Source organism: Schistocerca piceifrons, chromosome 3 (assembly GCF_021461385.2).
Source record: "Schistocerca piceifrons isolate TAMUIC-IGC-003096 chromosome 3, iqSchPice1.1, whole genome shotgun sequence".
In the NCBI taxonomy this organism is placed as follows: domain Eukaryota; kingdom Metazoa; phylum Arthropoda; class Insecta; order Orthoptera; family Acrididae; genus Schistocerca; species Schistocerca piceifrons.
The window spans coordinates 673,558,976-673,571,467 of NC_060140.1; positions in this window are offsets into that span (position 1 = coordinate 673,558,976).

Sequence of the window (12,492 nt, forward strand, 5' to 3'; positions counted from 1 at the left end):
GAAAAGGGAAACACATCGGTTCAGTCTAGATATAGTGGGGGTTAGCGATGTGCAATGAAAAGAAGACAAGGCTATCTGGTCAGGTGAATAAAAAGTAATATTAACCGCAGAAGAAAACGGTGTAAAGGGGGCAGGATTCGTTACGACTAGAAATGTAGGGCAGCGAGTGTGTTACTGTGAACAATTCAGTGATACGGTTGTTCTCATCAGAATCGAAAGAAAACCAATACCGACGACGATAGTTCAGGTATACATACACAAGCTGAAGAGACAGCGAAAGTATATGAGGATATTGAACGAATAATTCGGTACGTAAAGGGAGATTAAAATCTAACAGTCATGGGGGACCGAAACGTGGTTGCAGGGGAAGGAGTAAAAGAAAGGGTTACGGGAGAATATGGGCTTGGTACTAAGAATGAGAGAAGGAAAGAATAATTGATTTCTGTAATAAATTTCAGATAAGTTGGAAAGAAAACCACAGGTACAAAGAAGGTAACTTCGAAGAAACCATGGGTAACAGAAGAAATACTTACTTGATCAATGAAAGAAGGAAATACAAAAATGTCCATCGAATTTGATGAATACAGAAATACAAATCGCAGAGGAGTGAAATAAATAGGAAGTGCAGGGAAGCTAAGAAGAAATAGCTGCATGAGAAATACAAGGAAATAAAAAAATAAATGATTGTGGGAAGGACTGACTCAGCATATAGAAAAGTCTAAAATTTCCATGAAATTAAAAGCAAGGGCGGTAACATTAAGAGCGCAACGGGAATTCCACTGTTAGATACAGAGGAGAGAGCGGAAAGCGGATATGTGGAAAGAGTACATTGAAGGCCTCAGCAAGGGGGAAGATTTGTCTGATGAGATACAAGAAGAAACAGGAGTCGAATTAGGCGAAATAGGAGATCCAGTATTAGAAACAGAATTTAAAAGAGCTTTGGACGACTTAATATCAAATACGGCAGAAGAGATAGATACCATTTAATCAGGATTTCTAAAACCATTTGGGCAAGTGGCATCAAAACGGCTATTCACGTTGTTGTGTAGAACGTATGAATATGGCGATGTAGTATCTGACTTTCGCAAAGGTATTATCCACACATTCTGAAGACTGAAAGAGCTGACAAGTGCGAGAATAATCGCACAGTCAACTTAACAGCTCATGCATCCAAGTTGTTGACAAGAATAATACACAGAAGAATGGAAAAGAAAATTGAGAATATGTTAGATGACGATAAGGCACCAGTGAGGCACTTCTGACCTTGCTGTTGATGATGGAAGCAAGACTAAAGAAAAATCAAGACACGTTCATTGGATTTGTCAACCAGGAAAAAGCGATCGCCATTGTCGAATTGTGTATGATGTTCGAAATTCTGATGAAAATATGGGTAAGCTATAGGGAGAGACGGGTAGTAGAAAACATGTAAAAGAGCCAAGAGGGAATAAAAGAGTGGAAGACCATGAACGAAGTACTCGGATGAAAAAGGATGTAAGACTGGGACGTAGACTTTCGCTCCTATTGTTCAATCTATACTCGTAAATCTAAGAACCAATGATGGAAATAATAGAATGGTTCAAGAGTTGAATTAAAACTCAAGGTGAAACGATATCAGTGATACAATTCGCTAATGATGTTGCTACCCTAAATGAAAGTGACTTTCTGAGTGCAATGAATAGTCCAACAATTACAGAATATGGACTGAGAATAAATCGGAGAAAGACGAAAGTAATGAAAAGTAACAGAGACGAGAGCACAAAGGAATTTCACATCAGGATTCATAGTCACGAAATAGACGAAATTAAGGAATTCTACTACCTAGGCAGGAAAATGACCAATGACGGACGGAGCAAGGATGGCGTCAAAGCCACTCTAGCACTGCCATAAAGAGAATTACTGGCCAAGAGAAGTCTACTGGTATCAAGCATAGGCTTGAAGTTGAGGAAGAATGTATGAGAATGTACCTCTGAATACAACATTCTATGGTAGTGAAACATGGATTGTGGGAAAACGGAAGTAGAAGAGAATTGAAGCATGTTGTTACAGACGAATGTTGAAAACTGTATGGACTGATAAGGTAAGGAATGAGGACGTTCTGCGCAGAATCGGAACGAAAAGGGATATGTGGAGAACTGTGACAAGAATAAGGGACAGGCGTTTTCGCAGGCGTAACGAGTTTCGTCAGTCGTTAATATGGATATTGAGAGGCATCTCGTGGGAAATATCCAGATACCGAAATGCCGAACAGTTAGGCAATAATGAAATTAACCGCCCGTTTCTGGGAATACACATCAGTTGCAGAGAAGGAGAAAACTGATTGATGGCGGTTTTGAAGGGCTCTAAACTGATTAAAGTATCTAATGTGATGCTGCATTCGCCTTCAGAAATTTTGAAGGGACTTTCTGTCCAATGTCAGATTTCCTGTGGTAAGTTCAGAAAGCAACGCAGAAGTTAAAATTTCTGCGTATTATTTTTCTAATGTGCAAGAACTGAAGGCGCCGGATGACAAGCATTTAGTGTATTGTACGCTATTTCGGTCATATGTTGACACCCATGGAACTGCTGAACAGTACACGTTTTCTCACTAATGAAGCGTGGTTTCACCTAAGTGGATACATGAGTAGTTAAAACCACAAGATTTTGATAAATGGAAAATCCACATGTTCCTCATAAAAACACATTACACAGTCAGAACATGGGAGCTTGATGTGCTGTATCGCCAGGTCGAATACTAGACTCTATTTTCTTTGAAACAATAGAACAGTGTTGCCTACGAACACATCTTCACATTTTATGTCGCTTCTTTAGGTATATTAACGTTATTGCTCGCTGCAGCAAAGGCGCTTTTCTAGCTTCTAATAAGGCAATACATTTATTAACCGAATATTTTGGTGGTCACATCATCTGTAAAGGATTTTGGCACGACGTTTTCTCGATTTAACATCGGCGGACTATTCCTTTGGGGGCTACGCTAAAGAGGAAGTGTCTATAACCACAGGCCGCATATACACACAACCGCGCGCACCCATACGCACGCACGCACACACACACACACACACACACACACACACACACACACATACTGACGGAACTAAAGATTAACAAAACGATGATGATTGACATCAGTGTCAATGAGGTCATGGCTGCACGTATGTTTTACCCAGGCGGGGAGAGGGGATTTGAGTGTGGTAGCAAGTGAGTATTTAGCTTCGGCCGCGCCTGCACGCACAGACTTCGTCCTTCACGTTTAGCACAGTAGGGCTGCCGTCGGTACATCGACGCACGGCTAGACGGCGGCGGACGCCTTGTTGCGTACTCCTTCATGGTTGGCAGTCTGTCGGCAGCGGAACTGTGTGAAAGTTTTCGACCCACGTCACTCCTGACTGTGGTGTACGCTACGCTAAAGTTCATGCAAAGATGCTGCTGAGAAAGGGCTTTGAAGTTTTACATATTGGCTTTGTGGTATCGTTAATTGAATCTGGTGAGCTTCTGCTCCTTAGAAAACCTTGTAATGCCTCGGGCCGCACTCTGATTACTCATTTTCTGATACAAGTCTGCCACTACAGTGAAGTACTGTATAACTTGAGGGCTAGCTGAGGAATAAGTTGATCCCTCTATTTTGTGTGTTGTTGGTAGTACTCTGAACGCTCAATTTCAGGATTGCTTCAGATAATCCTTTGACATATCAGTTTATGCAGAAACTAGTAAAATTATAACTGTTTGTTGTGCTCCCGCAATCGCACAGCGTCTGTAGAGAACTGTGATTGGCATTTTGGTTTAGTTATAGCAAATGGACTGTTCGCATGATTCGTTGCCTGTAGTAAGCTGGGTCCCATTAACGGCTGGACGAGCGCTTAAGGCGCCAACAGCAGGAGGCCATTCCGGTCCCTCGTAGGGAAGCCAGTTCATTCGCCACCTTCGTAGATATCTCAGAAATTCTTTATGTAAATTTTTTTAACATTCGATTGAAACAAATTTTCTTCAAAATTTTATGTTTTGTCTGGTCAGTTAAGTTTTGTGTGAGATTAAATTATGAACGTTTAAAGTACAGTAGAGTCCGTTCCCATTTAGGGAGCAAGACTTTTCTTAATTCAACCATTTTATTTTTGGAAACCTTAAGCGACACGTTTGATTTAAGGGGAGTTGGAACGCCCTATCCCGACAATGTTAAATTTAGTGAATTGGCTTCCCTGTATTTCAAGAACCACTGCAGCCACTGATATGAAACTTTAACAGGACATTAAACCGTATGTTCTGAGCCTATTCAACTACAATAATTGCATTTCAGCCACTGCTTACGGAAATACAATTTTTTAATTACATAAAATTGTGCACTTTTTTGTACGTTATCCCAAATGATGTTAATTATACGTAACATTACGTTCTTTTAGTTCAATAGACTCAGGATATGTATGCTATTACTCCCTGAAAATTTGAATACTCTACTCGAAGTGGTTTCTCAGACTTAAGGAACAATGCAACAGAAAATGTAAAGTTTCAGAAACGGCTTTTGAAGTTTCATAAGACTGTAACTCACTTAATGTATGCTTAAATTTTTTGTTACACAGAAGCACCCTGCACGATACTATATATCATCCTCTTGATCTTTCTCAAAGTTTTTTCTTCTTTACTTCTTTCTGGACTCATTAGTGGCCAACAGTGCTGCATACTGTGCTTTATCAATGTGAACCTTGTCCATCCGATGCAGTTTGCTCCACGATTAATTCGCATATGCTGTAGCACTTTCACCCTACCAATATTGCCATCATTAAAAGAAATAACAGTATCACTGACCCACCCACTTTAGTGTCTTCATCGCAACAAAAACACTTTTGGTAAGCGAGCCCATATAATTGAACGACTCCTTGGAATTTTGAGTCTGACCATGCAGACACTTCTTCAGTAATTCAGGATTTGCCAAGGCTCTGTAAATACGTTTTATGATATCCATGACTGCTGCTGGGATGGAATGTTCTGTTTGAACTGTTGAGTACTGGGCGTTGCGGTAATTGCACTATGAATCAGGTCCAGGAGGGAAAAAGTGGTGTACTGGTTTTTCATCAGTTGACAGTCTGTGGAAGAAGGTAGCCCATACTGCCTGCTTCATTTTCAACAAATCCTCAGTATTATTTCTAATGGCCATCCCTTAATACTGCTGTATTTCATCAATCATTTTGTTTGTCAGCCTGCCTCTGATAGTTTTACCATCAGAAAGTTCCTTACCTCTCAAACTTTGTTTCAACTTCCTCAACCTGGTGCCCATCCTCTCCTGGACATGACCAACACATTCCAGTTTTGTGATAATCTTCTTACCATAAGATTGAGTGGCTACTACACCAATATATGCTTTTGAGTCTCCATCTCCTAATAATTTAGTTTAGCAAACTCTTCTTTCGTTCACAGATCGACTAAAAATTTCAATAGTTGCAGAGGCCTTGCTACAAACACTTAACAGTACCTCCAAAGTTTACTCATGGACACTACCAGAGTGTCAATTACTCGTTATAACTGCAGATAACAGAGTTTAAGACGATGGGTCGACTTAGGTCTCTTAATAAGACAAGAAATGATTCGGTCCTTCACTTGGTTCCACCTTCTATCCAAAACAGTCATTTACTCTAAAGCAGCTAAATAGACGCCAATGCCGATGTCAACGCTCTCGCCTCAACCAGCTTTCTAACTGGAGACAGCAGTACCAAAGCAAAACTTACACTACTCAGAAGTCTGATACACACGCCACCGACGTGCACCTTTTTAGAATTCTTATGTTCATCTCATACACCAAATGTGGCCTAATTCTTCGTCGGAATCCAAGGGCAGAACCAAGGAATCACTTTTCAGCCCTTGAATGACCACACCATGATCGCCATCGGGAAAACACCGGCCCTCCACACTAGGATCTTCGAGCCCACGACGTTCCGTTCAAAAAATGGTTCGAATGGCTCTGAGCACTATGGGACTTAACAGCTGTGGTCATCAGTCCCCTAGAACTTAGAACTACTTAAACCTAACTAACCTAAGGACATCACACACATCCACGCCCGAGGCAGGATTCGAACCTGCGACCGTAGCAGTCGCGCGGTTCCGGACTGCGCACCTAGAACCGCGAGACCACCGCGGCCGGCACGGCGTTCCGTCCCCAACCGACTGCTTCTGCGGGGCCCACCGACCAAGCGGCCTTGCCCTGCGACATTGATGTCGCTCCTCACCCACAGTCCAGAGCTAACTCCCAACAAGCTCCTTCTTCCTCGTCCTGTCCGCCTCGTACCGGCTTAGTATAGTTTGTATGCTGTGAAAAATTCATCGAAGAATCTCTCTTACACATGAAGAAAAGCGTACCTATAGCAACAAATGCAGCGAATAGTAAGTGAAGAAATGATGAAATTTCACATGTAAAAAAATTATTTTCTTATGTTTTTGAACTTCCGCTCTTATGAGTGTGAATCCTGAATCTTTCCTGGTCATGTTGACAAAAGTTTTATGAATTTATTTGTAAAAGTGCAGACAGTGGGCCGGCTGAAGTGGCTGTGTGGTTCTAGGCGCTGCAGTCTGGAACTGCGAGACCGCTACGCTCGCAGGTTCGAATCCTGCCTCGGGCATGGATGTGTTTGATGTCCTTAGGTTTAACTAGTCCTAAGTTCTAGGGGACTAATGACCTCAGAAGTTGAGTCCCATAGCGCTCAGAGCCATTTGTAGACAGTGCAAATTAAAATTTCCTGTGGTGCCTCTCCCGCTCCAAGTCGGCCCGTATGACATCCTACCCTCTTTAAAAGACGGAGGGAGGGTACCCGTCCGTCATAAATTACTGAAGGTTAAATTGCAAGGTGATGTTAGAATCAATACTATTAGCTGAGCCTTCGCGGTTAGCGGGAGGCCTTTACTTTCCAATATCAGATTTAAATGGGGCTTACTATCATGTATCTCTGACAGAGAAAGCCAAACCTCTTACAGCCTTGTGTACCGATTGTAACCTTTATGAATTCACCCACATTCCCTTTGGTTTAGTGACTGGGAAGGCTGCCCGGTGTGAGAGTGACTATGGACGAGTGTTTCGATGCACTAACGACAGACCCGCTGTGCAAAACGTGAAAAGAGGAAGCCTTTCTGCGTGCGGGCGCGGCCGGAGATAAATACTCACTTGCTGCCCACCCAAAGTCCTCTCTCACCCGAACGGAGAAAACATAATGCAGCGATGATGGAAAAGTATCTTTGATCGCCTCCACAGTCGAATCGCGCCGCTCCATGGCCCATCCGGCCCCCCCGTCCCCCTCCCCCCCCCCTCTCCTCCTTTAATACATGGAGCCTCGAGTGATCTGGTTGAGCTTCCTGAATTTTGAAATAAAATACAGCTATCGACAGGTAGCTTTTTTTCCTCTTTTGAATAAATAAGAATAGCGAATGACTCTCTTGTCGCGAATATGTCCAGACTTGGTAAGTATAAATACTGTGACGTTTAGTTCTAGAGTCCACTGTCCCTTTCACTAAGTGGGTTTTGGCACTAGATGCGGTACAGAGTAAAAGGTGGCCGGTTCTGGGGTACATACTCATTTTCTGTTCCATTTTAATGTTATTAAAATACTACACTGTGATATGTAGGTGTGTGTGTGCACCTCCCTTCACTTTCACCTGCCCTACAAGCAGGTAATCCGGTTGTACGACGACACAAGGAGGGTACTAAGGACGATATAGCACTAAACATATGAACTTGGGCCAGAAGGCCAATTGATATACTACTTTCATGATTTCCTGTTTTTCCTAGAGATCCTAATCACTTGCGTCTCCTAGGCAATTTTCTCAAAGTTTTCTCTGCAATGTTCCGCCACTGCCACTGCCACTGCTGAGGCCTATTACCGTGTCTGACCTGCCTGTAGGATACATTTTTGCCACAATGATTTCTCATTCAGTATTTTCATTAGCCTCACTACATATCATCCTGCTGTAACCTCCCCCTTTCTAATAGCCCTATTAGATTGCGATATAAATGCCCGTGATCGCGTATGTCTAATGAAATTTTGCAAGGGTACCGTTACCGAAGGAAAATAATATCTGTCTGGAGGAGGGAAGTGCACAACAGACCCTTCTGAAGGAAGAATTTATTCTAAACCTAATCTAAATAACGATAATGACTATTGAAATGGATGTAATTCCGTGCAATTATTCACGAACCACACAGGGGGAAATGGTTGCCACGTAATATTTACTACAAAACATACTGATTAGCCTCAAAGGTATAATTAAACAGTCACCAGCCCACTACGGCAATGAATACACAGAATTCTAAGAAAGGTAATGGCAAAGAAAATTAAGTAAATAATCACTGGCATGGCAACAGAAGGTTGTCACGCTTTTCCACAACACAACAGTTCACGAGAAAATAAATGAATCAGAAATCACTGAGTTTGCAGTTACTTGTTCTGATATACTACATTTTCATAGCAAGGTTATACGAAGTTGCTGGTTAAGTAAATGACTGACTGTAACTGAAACTTTGTTATGTAAAAATGACTTTCGGTAATGTCATCATAACGTAATGCAAAATTTGGAAAAAGGCTAGTAATATACTTTTAATTATTGAAGATTGAATTGAATTTTATTTAAAGAAATGAGCAACTGATTTACTTTTAACATAAGGACAATAAAATACGTGTCAAGTCAGCAGAAGTCACTCGCTAATCAGAATACAGAATAAATGAAATTGCGCACTCTTGATTTGTGCTGTATCTTCAGTTATTTTTCCAGTGAAATCTTACTTTACTTTAAGAGACTGAAGTTAATATTCTAAATCACAAACGAGGTAAGCCTCTGTTATGCACTGCAGTTACTAATGCAGCAAAATTTAGATTGAAATTGGTCATTAGCGATCAAACAATACTGGCAATAAATAGTTACTCAGTTGTCATATTTTTACAACACTGGGTGATTGCATGAAAAGGAAAGGGACCCTGCTTGGTAATAACGTCTGAGGAGAATGACAACACAGATGCTCTACATGTTTCATCTACTGCAGGTTATTATTCAAGAAAGCTAGTCATTAAAGTTAGTTAAAGAACAGTATTAGTTATACTCTGTCATTTTAACAATCTTACGATGCTGTAGCTGTTCGGCCGACGAAGAATGTAGCCGACAACAACCCTGCGTTGCTGCTGCTGTTTGAGAATCACGTGTCGTCTCCAGAGCCACAAGTAATTATGGGATGAGCAATAGTTAGCATTGCAGCTTTCTGCACCTGAACACTCCGATCATGCTCTCAACCCTCGCTGATTAATAAAGTAGGTGCGCCTGAAGTGGCACAATCATAACTGCACACAGCATCTTCGAGAGCGTCCAACAAACATTGCCTCACTCTTTTAATACTCAAGCTGTTGTGTCTGGTCCCATCTCGCAGCGTGATAGACTTCCCACATGCAAAGATAAACAACGGCACAGCTACTGGCATTTCAAATGGTTCAAAGCACTATGGGACTTAACATCTTAGGTCATCAGTCCCCTAGAACTTAGAACTACTTAAACCTAACTAACCTAAGGACATCACACAACACCCAGCCATCACGAGGCAGAGAAAATCCCTGACCCCGCCGGGAATCGAACCCGGGAACCCGGGCGTGGGAAGCGAGAACGCTACCGCACGACCACGAGATGCGGGCTACTGGCATTTCGTCGTTGCTATCGATACATTTAAAAATGTTTCCTTGGTGATTATGCAGCAGTTTACAATATTTACATTACAATTACAATCCCTTACATGAATTCATAAATAATCTACACCGTTGAATCCATGACATATGAAATATAGTTTCTATACTAAAGCTTACAGATTTAGAACTAGGAGTATATTACAAGTTATCAACGGATATTAAACGGGGAAAATTTTGGATCGTGCAGAAGGTATTTTATTTGCATTTTCGGTGTTATACTGTTATTCACGACTTTAGGTAATCCTCCATTACTGGCATTCAGCATGTCTTTGTGATTGATATTCCAATCGGAATGTAATGTTTCATTGCTGTCATTATCAACTTTCAGCTAGCTTTCTGTCCCTAGCACTTCGTTGGCATTATCGTTTATAAGCGACACTTTTTTTCTTTAAAGAAGAACGTACCGAGAATAAAGATTCTCGTGAATCCACACAACGCAGTCGCATACGGCTAGTGGAATGGCTGTTCGTGCACAACACGTGGTTAAAGGTACACTTAATCGGCAGTTCTGTACATTCACAACATCATGCAGTGTAAAACGTGCGTCATCATTCCATAGAATTTTACCTGGCTGCATCTCATCAACTTCCATCTGTGACAAAAAGCGAAGAGCAAACTCAGAACGTTGTTGCGTATCATGAGCTTCCAGCTGCTACACATCAGTGTAAAGTAGACCGCAAAACTTTCCGTACTGTTGACCGTGGGATGAGCGATTCTCTAGACACTGTACGAGCACTGACACTACCGGGGGAACGTGCTGCATGGACACTTACAGCACCACAGCATCAGCAACCTGGTCAATAACTTCCCCCGGGATTGGACGCGTTCCTCTGCCAGGGACCACACCTGTTTCCGACTTCATTATCCTTATCATTAAACCATTAAATGACATCTGGCCTCTCCTCAGATCTTTCATTCGCCGATAATCTCTCAATGCAGCACTTTAATTTCTGCCCTTTACATAAAACAGTTTCACTAACAACGCACGGTCTCTGTTGTCGATACGAATATTGTTCACTCACGTTACGGCTTTTAAAATGACAGCGCGGATGTCGCACCGTCATGGAAATAGTGTACAGCGCCAGAATTTGAACTAATTTGTTTTCCAGCATAAATAGGTTCCGCATCAATGTATTAGCATATCTGTCAAGCGCCATACGATAACTGCAGTTCACACTGGACCTCTGTGCGTATCTGCACTTTAATTATAACCACACGCTAGAAAAGGTATGAGAATCTAATCTGAAAACTTCTAGTATTTGTGGTTTATGAAAAAAAAGCATTTGATTGAATTCACAGAGGTAAGCTACGAGCAACAACGTAAGAAAGAGGAATCCCTACATCTGATACAAAAACTCAAAAACTCTATAAAACGTCAAACTTGAATTGACAAAGACAAAGAAGTAACACCTGAAATACAAATCAACGAATGAAACGAAGGTGTAGCTTGTCATGAACATTACTCAATATCCATACAGATGACGTTATCAGAGTGTGTAAATGGCGTAGAATACCATCACGCATAAATAATGGGAAGAATAAAAATATTAAAAGATGTTATTCGCAATGATCTAGTTATCAAACGAGACAGCGGAGATAAATTACAAATGACATCACATAAACTAAATGATGTAAATGCAGGCTACAATCTTTCTATATAAATAAAATTAAAACCATGGCCTTTCAAGGTATTCAACCAGTAGGAATAAAATAGCCCTCAATAATAAACCGACAGAACACATAGTGAATTTCAGGTATTTAGGATGTGACATATAAGATCAATACATGGATATATTGAAAAAATTAATATTTACCAGGGCATATGTGGTACAACAAGGACAACACTCAACGGTACAACAAAGAAAGAGACATAACTGAAATTTTATGAAGTCATGGTAGTTCCTACTTTATTATGAGGAGCGGAAAGTTGGACGCTCAGAAAGAAAGATTTACGGCAGCTAGAAGCATAAAAAATGAAATTTCTAAGGTCTGTTGAAGACTTCATTAGCGAAACGAAGTAATACGAGACGAATTGGGGATGCAGCTAATAATTCAGAGGGCAATCCATTTCAAAGACAAATGTAGTGATCATATAATTCGTGTGCAGCCACAAAGACTTAATGAACTAGCAATGGCTTACCAGCCATGGGCTAAGAGAAGTGTGCGAAGACCGAGGAAGAGACGGTGAGGGCGGAACAGGCCGTAGGCCCAACACTGGAGTTGCAGGTGAAGAAGAAGCGGGGCTCGATTGCGGACCCATGCGTTTTTGGAACATTTTAGTTTCCATTATTGTAAAGACTTAAGTGAGAAGTTATGGGAAACCCTCCACTATTGGGTCTGACTTCCTTTTGAACAAGCTTCTTCTAACCAAACTTCGTGCCTATGGACTATCGCCTCAGTTGTGCGACTGGATTCGTAATTTCGTGTCAGAAAGTTTACAGGTCGTAGTAATAGACGGGCGGTCATCGAGTAAAACAGAAGTAATATCCGGCGTTCCCCAAGGAAGTGTTATAGGCAATCATTAAAACAAAGGCGTTGCGACGGGATTTTCTCAAGAAATTTCAATCACCTCTTTTCTCCTCCGATTGTGAAAACATTCTGTTGGCACTCACCTACATAGGGAGAAATCATCATCACAGGGCTCGCACAGAAAAATTTAAGTGCTCGTTTCTGCCGCGCGCCGTTCCAGAGTGGAACCGTAGAGAGACAGCTTGAAGGTGGTTCATTGAACCCTCTGTCGGGCACATTATTTTAAATAGCAGAGCAATCACGTAGATATAGATGTATTGCAGCAACT